Genomic DNA, 15,281 nt, shown 5'->3' on the forward strand with positions numbered 1-15,281 from the left:
TACAAGACTCAGCCTCTAGCAATCCTGTATATATTAGCTGTAAAAACACACGACTGATGAATGCTGTGCAGTGAGCGCTGGTGGCTGCAGTCTTGGTGGCTCCTGGCCACCCAGGTCAAGGTGACCAGACTCGAGAAAGCAAGTCAGAACCAAACTGCTTGTTGGTTTTTTCCCCCCTCCGTCTCCCCTCATTTATGCCTGATGTTGTGCTATTGCCCAGTCCCCAAAAGGGGAGGGGTGGTGGTAGGGTGTGTTCCTCCATTGCAGATCCTGCTTACCTTGCTTTCTTTGTCTTGCCAGCCATCCTCCTTGTGTACTGGGGGGATGCTCTGCTTTTTTGCAGCCCCTTTTGTTTATCCTGGCCTCCCTCTGGCAACTTTTGCTACCGGGATGCCTCCTAAGTGTGCCTGCACCACCTCTGTCTGCCTTTTTGGTGATCACAGTGCTGACATACCTACGCAAAATTGTGTCTGACCGTGCCATCGGTGTCAGAAAGCACTTGCACGCTCTTGCTAGCTGCACTATTTTAGTAAGCTTATACTGTGGTTCAAGGCAAGTTAATATTAAATTTACACCGGTCAGTGTGTTTATAATTGGCGGATGTCATAGGTGCCTGCGATGGCTAGGCGGGCTCTCACGCTTGGCCGCATCAGCACGGCAGCATCACTCAGTTGCTCCGGTTTGGGTTTCGCCGCTGCGCGGTGTGGGAGGGAGCGCGCGGGCAGGCGGGCGCAGGGCCGCAGCCCCCCCGCCATGCCCGGCCCTGCCTGACGCGCACCCCGCCGCGGCCCTGCGCGGCCACGCCAGGTCCCGGAGCCGCGCGCTCCCCGGCAGAGGGCAGTGACAGACAGACGGACGGACGGACGGACGCACAACGTAGGCCAAGTGGTGTTTTGCTCTTCTCCAGGGCCCTTCAGGCAGGGATCTCGAGCCAGTAAAGCTGCCGCATAAGCCGCATACTTAACTGCTCTGCTGGATGAGGCCAGGCTGCTCAGAAGCTGGCAGGATCAAGGCTCCGTGTCCTGTTTCCCCAGCTGATGACAGTGCCTGCAGCTCTGGCCCATAAAACCTGAGCTCAGTGCAGGTCTTTGGTAGGATGGGGGTGGGTTAAAGAGGTCCCTGCAGTACGCTAGTTCTTGCACGGTTCTTAGGGAGGATTTCTCTTTGGCGTAATTTATTTTGAGGGAGTGTTTCAAGATGGGCTGGGGGGGGGGAACTCAGATGAAATCCCATATTCTGACCATAGATTTTTTGCCTGAACAAGTACAATGAGAGCTTATTGCAGATGGAGACCGTGGGAGGTGATGCCAGGAGAAAACTCCCACCCTAAAATCTGCATAAAGCTAATAATATCTTTTTTCTTTGACTAGCCACCTCCTCCTCCACTTCCCTGCTGGTCACAGACACCCTGGCTCAGAGCATCACACCCGTACACCAATGCACACAAACAAAACCTGTGTGTTTTATGCACCGACTCACCAACTGGTGAAACTTGAAGCAGGACAGCTGAAATAAAACATTCAATATTAGCCCGTTAAAAATCCAGGAGGGTCTTTCTGTAAATCAACTGTCTCCTGGTTTGCCCCAAATAGCGCAGTGTCCTTCTCATACTGTGCCTATCCTTGTGACGTCCCAGAAGCCACACAGCAACTCGCCTGGCTAGTATTTAGATGGGAGTCCTCCAAGAGCTTCGGGTTGTTGAGAAACAAGTATTGGAGGTTCGGTAAGTGGCATTTTCCTCTTCTGAGTCAGTGTCGAACAAGCGCCCATTCCAGCAGCAGCAGATCTCATTCTTCAGCGCTGTCATTCTGGTATCCAAGAGCTCTCCAAAGTTAAAGCCCATCTTGTCAACATCAGAGGCACCGAGGTACTCTAGGTGCTTGCCAAAGGGGAGAGACACATGCACAGAACATGGTCCTGCCACCCGTCACAGTGTCAAGTGATGGATGGGACCTTAGCATTCAAGTATTGAGGAAAAATGATTATGTTTTTAATACAGCAAGGGTCAGGTTAGATGATGATAGAGGAAGGAGTTTTTGAAGGAGAGATTCGGATCTCCCTGTGCTTCTCCCTTTTGCTTGATAGCATCAAGCTGACAGCAGCTGGACCTGACCCTTTCTTCCAAGGGTTGCTGAATTGCAGTCTCACTTTTCTCGCAGTGCCTGCTGCTCTTTCATATATATTGCTTGCTGTGTTCTGAAAGCAGAACATCTGTCCAGTCTATGTTTCCTCCAGACTCTCCCTTGTGGTGACATTACTGCTAATTTATACCTGATGATTCAGAGCAGAAGGTGGAGAAGATGAGGATGTTCTCAATCAGGAGCAGGGGAAACTGCACCTGGAGAGTATCTTTGCTTGGCTAAGCTGGATGTCTGGATGAGGACAAGCTCCATAATCAGAGAGGTTCATCTTTATGAGCCAAAAGGAGGTTTTATTTGCCAGGAGTTTACTCTCCTGAATATTTCCAGTGACATCCAGAAAGTCACCAGAAACTGCAGACAAATTCAAGACTGGTCACACAGTAGAATATGGAGCAGGGGAAGGTTTTTATGTCAGAGCAAAGCAGCTATGTAATGTGGATCTTTTTTTTTTTTCTTTCTTTTTTTTTTTCTTTTTTTCCCCTACCTTCCTGGGGTCCTGTGCCATCATAAGGGTGTACAGCTGCAAGAGGTCTATGTGATGGCTCTGGGCAGGGTGACGTGCAGGCAGAAGACACCCCGCACAAGGCAGGTATGGAGGTGGGTAACGTTATAAAAAATAAAGCAGAGGAGAGGGTGGTTCTTGCAGTTCCTTCAGAGCTGGGGACAGCCTGGCCTCTGTGGCCTGATCCTAACTGCTCCATGACTCCAAATGGTGTGTGAGCTTACATAGTGGGGGACAGAATTTATACCCACCAGTGCCTGCCAAGGATTCCCACCACTGGGGACTTAATCAGTGACTGTCAATGCTTCTGCGGGGGTGACATTAGAGTTCCTTTCCACAGGATATTTCAGGGGTTTTTTTCCAGCTTGAGAGGGAAATAAGAAGCCTGGTAATAGATTTTCCCTGATTTCATCCTCAGACTGATGTGGGTGGGGAGGCCATAGTGATTACTAAGGACACGGTGGAGGTTTTCTGGGGTTCCTAGAAATTCAGTATGGGTGCTTCCAGCTGGGGCTGTTTTGTTTTAAAAGTGAACGTGAGCTGTTGGACCTGGCGCTGTGGGATGCTGACACCACCTGGCAGAAGGTTGCGCTCAGATCAGGATGACTGTATGTGTTTAATTTTGAGCTGGAGGAGGGCTATGGTGAGTCCTGGGTCAGTGACAGTGAGGTCTGGACTCCAGATGTGCGAAGCCTGGCAGCACGAGACGGGAAGGCTGTTTAGAGAAGAACGTTTTGGAAGTCTGGGGGAGTGCACAGTGGGATACTAGATCTCAAATTAAATCTTCAGCCAAAAAGGGAGGAATCTAGCAGCAGTTTTATCAGGCTGGGCTACTGCAAGAATTGCTTCAGCTGCAGGCCAGGAGTGTTGCTGAGAAATTGGCTCCTGTGGCTGCCTTATCTGATGGGTCAAGGGAATGGCTTCCAGATTTTGCAAAGTGGTTCATCTAAATGTGGGGCAGTGGGACAGTGAGCTGGCTCGGGATTGCTGGGTGAACTTTTGAAAGTGCCCAGCATCAAGTGGTGCTTTCGGCTGAAGGTTGTGTGTGTCTGAAAGCCGTATTGCAAGGACAGCAGGGACATGTTACTGCCAAAAAGCTGCAGAGCTTCTGGTGGTTCTGAGAGCTCAATGATCCTGATGGCCTTACCCCCTTGGCTCACAAATGGGAAGGAGGTTCTGCAGCAAATAATGCTCCTTAGATGCAAAATCTCGTGCTGGTCAGTCCTGTTGTCAGCTCCTCAGATGCAAGTGCAAGATGGCTGTGGGTTCCTTGAGCAGCAGGGAGCATCTCCTGCTGTAATCGCCTCTGTGCATGGCCCCATCTGCTCCTGTTGCTCTTGGCAGGTTTTCAGTGCTTCCCGTGACATGAGCTGTCATGGCCACTGTGCTCTGCACTGATGAGGCATCCATTTCCAGAGCAAAACCCAAGCATCTGACAGCACCGTGACTGTCTTTGTGCATGGTGTGAGAAATGAGCAATGCCAAACCGTGTCTTGAGTCTTTTGCAAGGACTGTGACTGTAGGTAGGCAAACTAGACATTTCTGGTGTGCCCCTCTCTCTGCTCATGCTGCTCTTCAGCTTGACATGGTAAGAATCATGCTCATTTTTAAATTGCATATTTAAGCATTTTCTTGTAAGGAAAAGCCTTAGAACAGGAGTAAAAAACTAATGGTACAGAGAGAGGGAGTGCCCACTAACAGGCAGGTAAGCACCTTGCTAGTGGGAACCACAGTCCCTACAAATATCAGGTTTTTCCAGGAGTAAAGGGCAGCTGTGTGAATTTTAGGGATGTGAATTCTGAATTAAGCACTGAAAGTTCTTGCTGTGTGTCTCTTAAGTGCCCAGTATCTTTGGTGGATGCATACCACTGGAGATGTTCCCTTGAAAAGCTCAAGAGGGAGAGAGTAGCTTGTATTCAGGGCAGGTTTTGAAGGGAACATGGTGAGGAAGTGGAGGACAGATGAAATACTATTTGAGCACTATGTTTTCAGTGGGGCAAAAAGGTAGGTGGGAAAACAAAACCACATTTGTATTATGGCGGTTAAGTGAGTGACTTCAGAGAGGGCTGCTCTACTCCCCAAAGAAAGTTCAGAGCCAATCTCATGACTTGCAAGCTGACCTCCATCAAGGAATTGCTCTTTTCTGTATATTTTCAATTCAGCTGCTGGTGGAGAGCTCTCAAAATCAAGAAGTCACCCCCTCCGTGGCAGTGGTTTTAGGTATGACCACCCATTCCAGCCAAAAGGCCAACAGCTGGTTGGCCATGGATGCCATGTGCTCCTACCTGCTCTCAAGGGGTTTCCCACAGGCCAGGGCAAGCAGACATCAGGCTCAATGTCTTATGGGGACATTTGTGTAGGACCTCTGTTTGCTTTGGTGGTAAACTGAAGGTTTCAGGTTAGGTTGCCCCACTAACTCAGGTCCTTTGAAGGACCATTGGACAAAGGTAATTTTGAAATGGCATCTGGTCTAAGTTCCCTCTGGAGTCAATAGAGAGAGATGAGTTGCTTTAGACATGGAGTTTGAATTGTCTTCACAGGCTGCAGAGAAATCACAGAGCAGTGAGACATCTTATTCAAAATACAGCTGGATAGGGTGAACCCAGCCCTCAGTCCTTAGCACTCTGGGTTGAGATCTGAAATGTTTCGACTCTGAGAAACCCCCATATCCACTGGCTTTCAACTATTTCTCTTCCAAGATTGCTTCATTAATATTACTCATCCCGGCAGCCCTTGGAGTGGCCCAGAATCCCATTTCAGGAGGCATTACACCAACACAGCCTGCTGCCATCCTGTCCCTCAGTGATCTTTGGAGCGCCTCTGTGGACCTTGTTTGGGTTTGCTGTTATAAATTGTTAATGTCAGTGATGATAAACCCCGAGTGAAGCTCCAACTCTAGGATCTCCAGTGTAGACCTGAGCTGGAGATCCCATGTGGGACCCAGCTCTTACCCCTGGCTTCTTTCTCCAGCACCCCAGTCCAAGACGCGTAGCTGACTGCAGAGGGTCCAGGAAACAGGAATGGTTTAATGCTTTTTTAAACAGTTTCCTAATGAGAAGCACATGTCTTCTGCGTGGGTTGCTGCATGACCAGAGAACTGTGACCTTGTCCCACAGGACCATGATGCACCATCTCAGCTCTGCTCTGGGAGCGCCTCCTTCAATCTGAAGCCATTGTAGCCTGCCAGGGAGCTTCCAGGAGAGCTGTGGGAGTGGGTTTTCAAGAGTGGGTGTTGTGGGGACCTTTCCATCAGCAGGTGTAGGGCAAACGGCCAGATAACAACTCGGAGCATAGCAGGGAATGGGGCAAGCCCTTACAAGGGAATGTACAGTATGCTGGGCACACGCAGGCAGCATCCATCAGCAAGTACAGTAGCAGCCTGGAATAGTTTGGCTGGGTAGCCCTGCATGAGGGAACGGTCCTGAAATAGGTTGATAGTCTTAATGTTATTTTTGTTGCGCTGGAAACCACAGCCCTGGCATCCTGAGTGGCTGCCAGCCCCCAGGTGGCTGTGCTGGGGTGGGTACCCCTCTGCATCCCAGCGTGGGAGGTGGGGAAGCCACCTTTCAGTGGGCAGAGGAGGGGGTTTTAGAGGGAAATGGTGAAAGGTTTGTAAAAATGAGCTTGCGGTGCTCTGGAATGGAGCAATATGAGCACAGCATGGGAAGCCAGTAGCCTGTGATGCTGAGGACCAGAGACTGAGGAGCCCACAGAGGGATCCCTTCTCCCCTCTTACACTGGTTCATTGTGTGGGTGGCAGTCAGTGCTGCGTTGCTGCAACAACCTTTGTCTCAACAGTCCATGCAATACAATAGGTGCTTCTGCCAGAGCCACCGTCTTGAAATCAATCTCAAACTGTAAAATATCTCCCAAAGTGATGGTCTCCACTGGGAACTGAACGATGCTCAACCAAATTCCAGGTTCAGTCAAAGGCTGGCCCAAAAGAAGCCCTAGGGTTGTAGCCTTAAAAATCACTTTGGGCTATGAAGTTTATGAGATCTGTAGAAACTTTCTGTCTTGGGTAACTAATTTTTAGCCAAAATCTGTGCTTTTCATATCTCACCATGGGACAAACTTTAACAGGAAACAGTTGAACACTCAAAAGAAAATTTTGCAGAAAAAAAGGTGTTAAGCCTAAAATTTCATATGGGAAAGCTGGGAGGAAAGCTGTGCCAAGCATCATGTATGAAGCAAACTGACTTTATTGGGTCCTCAAAATAAGTGGCCACTTTCATAAGGCGATGATGATTTCCAGATTGAATGTTCCTGACTGCTTGGAGTGTTAGGGGAGAGTGGGCTAACCTGCTGTCACTGGATTTCAAGGTGGATCACTTTTTCTTACTGCATCTGAAACATAAGCAAAGCATGGAAATTGAGGTTGAAATTGAGGGATCTGTGAGCCTTCATGTAGCTCCCAAAGAGTTATGCTTGAAGGCACAGCCGATACATCTACTGAGGTCCCTGCACAGTGACAGTGAAGTGACATGTAATCATAAAGAGAAGTATCTCCAGAAATAGAAGCACAGTTAGATGCAGTGTGTGCCCCTCCTATGCTCCTTTATTTATGGGGTACAAAAAGCATGAAGGGATCACCTCCCTTCCTCCTTCATGAGGCTGCTACTTAGGCAGAACTGGGGCTCATTTTGTTTTATGGGAGGGTGTGGAGGTGGGGGGATGTTTTTTGGGTACATAGGAGATGTTCCCATGCAAGAATACTTAAGCATCCCATGTCCTTGTGACTCCCTGGTGAGTAAGGGGAGGCTGTTCCTGTGTTATAACAGGGAACTGAAAAATGAGTGTTTCAGATGAGTACAGAGAAAGGAGGGGGCTGCAGGGAATTCATAGGTTTCACAGATTCCCCACCTACTGTCCATGGAGTGAATTGGCATAGCTCATTTATTCTTGTCACTATTATAAGCTTCTGTGAACACTCTCAAATGAAGTTATACCTTGTTAAAACACCATCTGTACGGGCACAAGAAAAAAAACTATTCATGGGTTTGTCCTGCTCCTCAAACAGTTGAGTTCCTACCTTTGCAACCAGCATCCAGGTTTCTCTTGCAACTTGTCATCCTCCTTAGGAAGGACAAAACCCCTCCCATGGCCCTTCCAGTGAACTTTCTGCCTGGAAATCCTGAAGCTGTGACTTCATTTAGAGCCTGAAGGGCCCAGCTCTGGATTGTGTCAAGCAGGATGTCCTGGGACTTGAGGTCTTGAGGAGAAGTGATGGATAGGAAAAAAAAAAAAGAAATAAAACGCCATTTTTGTTTCATTTCCCAAAGGCCTCCTTAACACTGTTTCATTTCGAAACAAAAATATGCAAGAGCTGTGCGCTGGAATGGGAAGATGGTCTCAATTCACAAGTGTGGGGTTAGCTCCTCGGCTCGTGCTCTGCTCCTTCAGGGTGTGCAGCGAGGGGGAGAATGTCTTTGGGCAACATAAGATGGAGAGGACTTTCCAGTGTCCCCTGCCTTCACCTTGCTTGGGAGGAGTGGGGGCACGTTCCTGAAGTCTGCAAACCAAGTGCACGTGAGGTCAAAGTGTTTTTGGAGTAAATATTAAGCTTGTAATACATGGGCTATTGGATGGTTGATCATTGCACAGCCGCAAGAGTGCATTTCTCTGTTTTTAAAGTGGATTAAAATGCATCTTTTCCTCTAGATGCATTGGTAGATGTGATGGAGCTTTTTGTGGTTCTCGGGGAATCAGGAGAGTTACACGAAACAGCTTCTCTCCTGAGGGTCCCCTTCCAGCATCTCTTAAACCTGACATAATTGCTCACATTTTTAGAGTCTCCAATGGTCAGAAAGATCTTAAAAATACTTGAAGACAGTGGGCCAGAAGAAGGGCTTGTGGGGTTTTATGTAAGATGATGCTGTGTCTGTGAGAACAGCCATTGATTTTTTAATTGAAAAAATATATGTAATAAATGCTATGCTTGGTAATAACATTCCCAGGCTTGAACCTAAATGTACAGAGGAATTGAGAGCTATATATGAATTACAAGTTTAGAAATCAGACCTTTCACCTACCCATCTGCCCCGACTCTGCTTTCTCTTTTTTTAAACAATCGGATTAAAACATTCCTAGTGATCTTTGCCTGTTAAATATGAAGTATGTAGGGAACATATCATATGGGGTGTGGTAGTAAAGGTTTATTTGCTCTCATTTGGGATGAGTAGGATAATACAGCTTGAGCAAAATAGACACAAAAAATAACGTAGCCTAGAAGTGTTTACAGAACAAATCCAAGTTACAGTACCCGACTTAACCTGGGTATAGTTTAGGTATCTCAGGGATGTCAGGGAACCTGTATATCATATGTTTATGCATCATACACTTTTAAGCACAAACCTATTTCTGCAATCTTCTCGAAAGTGTGATCTTATAATGGGGGCTGGGTTTTGGCAAATAGCCAGCTGTTAAACCAGAGCTTTCTTAACGGCATGAAGAAGAGAAAAAAAAAAAAAAGAATATGTTTTTGGAGTGCCTACAATTTTCCTCCAGTAAATCTTAGTCTTATGTAGGTTTTGTGGACTGGTGGGAAGTGTTCAGAACCCCTTGGAAAAGCTGGGCTCTCCCCTTTCAGCTGCCATAAATCCCCGGTTTGTATGCAGGAACAAGGCAGCGAACTGCAGCTGTCCCTGCCCACCTCCTCACCCACCCTTGGCTTTGCAGCACGTGGGCTGGAAAAGCTCCTTGGGGAGTGCTGCAGCAGGCACAGCATCGAGGGGGACTCCAGCTGTGCAGGACGGACATCATAAACCTGTTTAAAGCCCTGTGGATGCTAGTGTGCTTCTGCCAAGAGGCAATATCAGACCCCGGGGTGGGGCAGTGATGTTTTGGGGGGCTGCATCCCTTTAGCTAGCAATATCTGTGCTGGGGGTGCACTGGGGCAGCAGCCTGCAAGGCTGCACGGGCTGCCAGCACCATGGTTGTGCCTGGTGCTGCTTTGTGCTGGGGCTGTGCTGTGGCTTTGCTTCCACTCCCGATGCAAGGAGAAGGAGCTCTCTGTTCCACGTCAGGGCTTTGTTTCACTTGCACCTTTGACTATGGAGGGCTGGGGGAATGATGTGGTGGTGGTTACCACTGATGGCAGGATGTGTTACCTTTCCTGTTGTCAAGAGCCACTAGGATAAGTCATACTGGTTTTCCCTATGTGGTTGCCTGGGGAGGTCAGGCCATTTCCTTACCTATTTCCATTGGATAAGCAGTCTAGTCCTGCCCCTTCCTTGTCAAGGGACTGAATTTCAATTTTACCTGCACTTTGGAGAAGACCTGGGCTAGCCCTGTGGAGCAGGGACCATGGCTCCTTGCCAGCACATCTTGCTGGTAGGCTGGTGGGCACCAGCACAAAAAAATAGGTAACAAAAATGGCCGAACTCATAGAAAAAGTTATAGTGGGCTTTTTTCTCTTAGCTACATTTCCAAACATGGACACTTTGATGGGACATTGGGGCATCTTAGGTCAAATTAGCATTTATAGTTATTTCTCTGTATGTGCCTATGTGTCTAGCATGGTACCTACACATTCATAAGAATGTGGGATGTGGGACTAGGAAGGATCACCTGGGTGTAATCTATGCCCCTTTGTGTTTCAGGCAGCAGTGACATACAGCCACCCCACATCCACCCCACATCTTCACTAATTTAGTCAGATCCATCTGACTGAAAAGCGCTTTGTGTCTCGTAGTCCTTATTGGAGGGCTGTTACAGGCAAGAGCTTCTCAGAGGGTTGTCTTCTCTCTAATTTCTCGCCTAATTTATTCCTGGCCTCTTCATACCCGTTTGTTCCTGTGCCATCATTGTCTTTTAGCTTCAATAGCTCCACTGCCTCCCTGGTGCTTGCCCCTGATGTATTTATAGACAGCAACCGTGTCTCCTCTCAGCTTTCATTCTGTGGCCTAAATGAGCTTTTTTAGCAGATAACTACCTAGGGAGCAGAGATGTGTAGACACATCTCAGCTGGCCTGACAGTGGTGGCGCCTGTAACAGCCCCGGGATGTCGGGGCATAGTGGGCTGTGCCATCCCATCGAAGAGGCGTAGGGCAACGTGGGCAGCTGATGTCCCTGCTGGTACATCCTAGGTGGCAGCACACGAGTGTAGTGATGCCCAAGAGATCAAGTCCTTATGACATTGACTGGTGAAGTCATACTGCCTTTGCGCTACATCCAAAAGGATGCTGTGAAATTGCTAACAACTGAGGAGGGAGCTGTGCCGATGCTTCAGGAACCACACACAACCCACTGGTGAGAGACCTGGGAGTCAATCGTTTTACTTTTTCCCTCAGAAGTTTAAGAAGTGGTGCAAGCATGAGACCAAACTGACATTTTCATTCAGAGATGCCTCTTCCTACCATACATGGCTCAGCTGGAGAGGTGGTGCACTCTCTACCTCTGGATGGCTTTAAAAAAACCCCAACAACCTAGCCTGTCCCACTCTGTCCAGCCGCCATGGAGCACGCAGATGGAAAAAGGCACCAATTGTGGGAGTAAGAGTTTGCTGCCCATCTTTGACTTATTCTGGTGTCTACACACAGGTCTCTGGACAGGGTATGAAGGGATGGAGAGTGTGGCTTTGCCACAGATGCATGAGGTGACCCTGCAGCAGCTATTCCACCTCTCTTCGCTTTCTTGTCATCTCTTTGGCCTGTAACGCTCCTGGGGACCACATGAACTCAGCATACAGCCCACGGCATGGCAGGGGACCCTGGCCTTGGGGTTTCCAGGAGCTTCTCCAGCAATGCTGGCAATCTTCCCTGCGCTGTTTAGTGTTCCCCTCTGCCCCTGAGACACCTGTTCACGTTGCAATATTTACAAGGGTTGATGGTATTCCACGGGAAGTCTAGCTGCATTTTAGCTTATATTTATGTGGTTCTCCTACTTCACCTATGCTTAGGGCTTCTGCAACATCTGTCATCACTCAGAGGAAAGGAAGGAAACAATGAGTCCTTGCCTGAAAGCGATTTTTCTTTTGCAGAAACTTGATGAAAACAAAAGTCTTTTTGGGTCTGTCAGAACTGAAAATGTTGCAGCTGAAAGTGGCAGGGGTAATTTGCTTTCCCTGACCCGGTTTGTTTCTGCCACCTTGTCGCCCATCCTGATGTCTCCTCTTTGGTTGCAAGCTGTTCTCATGGTGCAGTGTGGCTGAGCTTCCTGACCCTGCAGAAAGTGGAAACCCCAGGAGAAAACCACAGCTCCCATAAAGCACTGTGATGCACATTTTAGGTCTGATGGCTTTTGTGTGGTCAAAAACTTCCATGCTAAAAATGACATTTTCTAGGGAAAGGTTACAACAGTATTGACGGATATGTGGCCATACATGGAGAAGATAATCCAGCCTAGTTATGTGCACCCAGCTCTTGCTGTCCTGTTGTAAGAGTATTGGATACAGCCACTTTGCATGTGATGGGCTGCTTTGAGCCTTGGCTGTACCTTAACACAAAGGCAGTAACTGTGCACGCTTTACTTCAGGAGATATTGGAGAGTTAAGGCGAGGCGCTCACACACAACTCTAAGAAATATCACAGTGAAGACCAGCTATAGAAAGATCTTGCATCCAGTGCAGGGCTTTTACTAAGCATACATATTTGGAGAAGATGATTTCTCCTTTTCATCTGTCTCTCTTTTCTCTTCCTTTGATAGCCAGTCCTGATATCAGCACCTGATTATCCGCCAAATTAAAAAGCCCTCAGTTCTGCCTTCCATGCCTTGACCAGGTTAGCAAACTTCTTTCCCACTGACAAATTCTGTGAGATTCCTGGTTTTCTTCACTTTGGCAGCAGGACAAACTCCAGAAACATTTTACATGTTGAGGGAAGGGCAGGGATCGATGGAGAGCCAAAGCCTGGTGGCATGGACACCCATGTGGGGTAAGAGAGACAAACTCTCCTTCTCCAGCGTGGTGGCATCAGTGTAGGGACAAGCTGCACCACTTCAGCTTGTTAGCACCAGCAGGAGCCAGTTGAGGGGCCCAGTCTGAAATAAAATTATCCCGTTTTCCAGGTGGGGCTCAGCAGGGTCAGATGTTTGTCACAGGGATGGGGGGACAAAACGGTTTGGCCTGCAAGAGTCTGGGGACATGCACTGGTGTGCTTGACCCTGGGGATGTGAGCTACCAGCAGCCACAGCGCCAGGGTCTGCTGCAATGTGCCCACTGCAGTGCTGTGACACATGGGTCATGCAGTGCCACCGCCGGGACAAAAACACGTGGCATCAGCTGGGGAAGCGCTGAGCGACGTGTCCTGCTGGAGCAGCACAAGCATTTCCAGGCAGAAAGCAATTTGTCAGATTGTTGTACTTGCTTTCTTTTGACCTGTGTGATCAGGGGCAATTTGCCCAGGACAAAAAACCACCCCAAAAAGGAAGGGGGACCGCGGTTACAGCCTTCTTGCTTACAAGAGGGGCTGTAAAACTTCATCTGAGGGAAGTGCTCAGTCCTTCCCCTTGCAGGGCTGCCTGTGCTTGCTCAGATTTTCAGTGTCTCCGTGTGCTGGAGGGAGTTGACCATCGCATTTTTGTCAGCTCCCTCCTCAAAGGCAGAACTTGAGGTCCTGCTTCTCTTTTTCTCTTGTTTGTCTCCCCCCACCTCCCCTTTTCCCCTGTCCACATGACAGTCATAAAAATATAATGGAAACAATATGGGAATAGTCCTGGTTAGATCAGCTTCCTTCTGGATAAGAGCCACGTGCAGAAGCTGGGGAGGCTGTGAGATCCCTTTGGAAAGCCACCAAGGGTGGGTCAGGGCATCCATGTTTCCAAAACCAGTGCTGTGCTAGCACCATACTGGCAGAGTGAGGCCAGGCACTGGGCATCACACTGGTGGGATAGGAAGCCCCAAGATGAGGTTATTATATTTGATTTATTTTTATTTTTTTTTCACTGAAAGGGTCTTTGGGGCAAAGCTGCACAGCCATCAGAGGGTGCTAAAAGCATCCTGAATCCTCTCCGCCTTCCACCCTGGCCATGGGGCTTGCCGGTCCCTGCTGGGCAGGAGCTGCTGTGGATGTGCCTGTTGACTGTAGCCTACTGGCGGCTGTTTGCAGCCAGGAAGGACAATAAGCTGATTGCAGAATCCGGTTTAATTACTCACAGCACATGCCATTAAAAGAAATTGGCTTGGCTTTTTCAGGAGCAACACGTCTGAACTGACTCACCTTCATAAAACTTGGCTCACATGCTAATTAGATGGCTTGGCATAAAAAGGTTGAGCCCCTATTCTACCACCAGCTCTCAGGACCCAGTGTTATTTAAAGAACCTAGGTTTCCTTATATAAGAGTTCAATTGTTTTTTCAACAGAAAAAAAGAAAGACCCCAAAAAGAAAAGAAAAAAGAAAAAACCCCAACCTACTCTTTAAACAGAATATAAATTTATACATCATTGAGTTCTTAATTTTCATGGAATTTCTCTCCCCCTCACAGACAGAAGTTGTATATACAGGATTTTAGTATTTCCTCTCCGGCTCCAGCCCCAATTTGAAGGACTGTAAAAGTTTGAACCGATTCCAATAGCGCGCGGTTTGCATGGTCTCTGCTACGCTGCAGAGTCAAAACAGCCCACACAGTAACAGACATGCAGTAAATCTTGGGAGAAGTGTTTCCTTTCTTCACACACACACACACAGAGGACTGAAATTCAATTACAGTTTTAAAATAATACTGAAATTTGGAGGCAGAAGATGAAAAAGCAAGCAATGCTCCTCGCAGCAAGGAACCCGGCGTGTTTTGAAGCCCTATCAGGTTTCACTGCGCTCGGAGCCGATGATAACGTGTTTAGCATATTCTGTGGTCAGTCTAGTTTGCAAACATGAACTCATTATTAGTGAATAATCATAACAGTTAATTGTCTTTGGAGAGAGATTGAGAGTCCCCTCGCACTGTGTTTTTTTGCCTGTCCCATGTACTTTTTCACAAATCTTGGGAAGAACAGAATGTAAAACTGCAGATCATCAAATTAGCCTTTAATAATGCTGCAAGACCTGCATGCACTGCAAATAGACAAAATCCTTCATTCTCTGCTTTTTCTCCCTCATACGTATTATAAACAAAGGAAGAGAGCAGCAGGCTGTGTGCCAAATCTACCCATGTTTTCTTTTTATTTTTCCTTCCACCATGCTTTTGCCTAATTATATCGTGGTGCCTTCAGGAGAGGGGCCACATCATCAGATATTTGCAAAATGCTCAGCAGCAGCAGCAGCAGCGATGGTTGCACCTAAGTCAGAACCCAGGGCTTTGCTGGCTGAGTGTGAGGCACATTTTACTAATGGAGTGGCATTGGGTTGGGATTTTCCCAGCAATGCTCGCATCAACCCTGCAGCGTGCATCTGGGCTGAAAGCTGTGGTTCGGGACAGATCCATGAAGGAGGTTGAGTTGTTATTTTGGAGAGGAAAGCAGCTCGTTCTGTGGGAGCCGCTGCTGTTCACTGTGCAGGAATGAGCCCGGAGACTGGGTGTAAAGCCTTTTGTTTCTCTCCCAGGCAAAGAAGGGCCACGGAAAGGACCCACTGAAGAGATAAATGTGACAGCTGGGGACGAGAGATTGGACTGGGGAGGGGGAGAACAAGGAGAGATAGCAAGAACAAGGGCGGCAGCAAGAAGGTAAAGCCAAGGAAAGGCAAACGCAGCCCAGGAGCCCAAG

The 15,281-nt window shown here is 48.1% G+C and overlaps 1 long non-coding RNA gene across 2 annotated transcripts in view; it reads left to right on the top strand.

The window, feature by feature from the left end:
• The first annotated feature begins 848 nt into the window (after nucleotides 1-848).
• LOC129783920 (uncharacterized) overlaps nucleotides 849-15,281 on the top strand; it is a 29,022-nt gene continuing 14,589 nt past the window's right edge. The window contains exons 1-3 of one of the 2 annotated variants that reach the window (XR_008746028.1): nucleotides 849-1,723; nucleotides 2,653-2,738; nucleotides 11,624-11,693. This is a non-coding gene — a long non-coding RNA (uncharacterized LOC129783920). The remainder of the gene's footprint in view (nucleotides 1,724-2,652; nucleotides 2,739-11,623; nucleotides 11,694-15,281) is intronic. The other variant, XR_008746029.1, reaches the window with a different exon arrangement.

This window comes from Falco peregrinus, chromosome 2 (genome assembly GCF_023634155.1).
Source record: "Falco peregrinus isolate bFalPer1 chromosome 2, bFalPer1.pri, whole genome shotgun sequence".
NCBI lineage: Eukaryota > Metazoa > Chordata > Aves > Falconiformes > Falconidae > Falco > Falco peregrinus.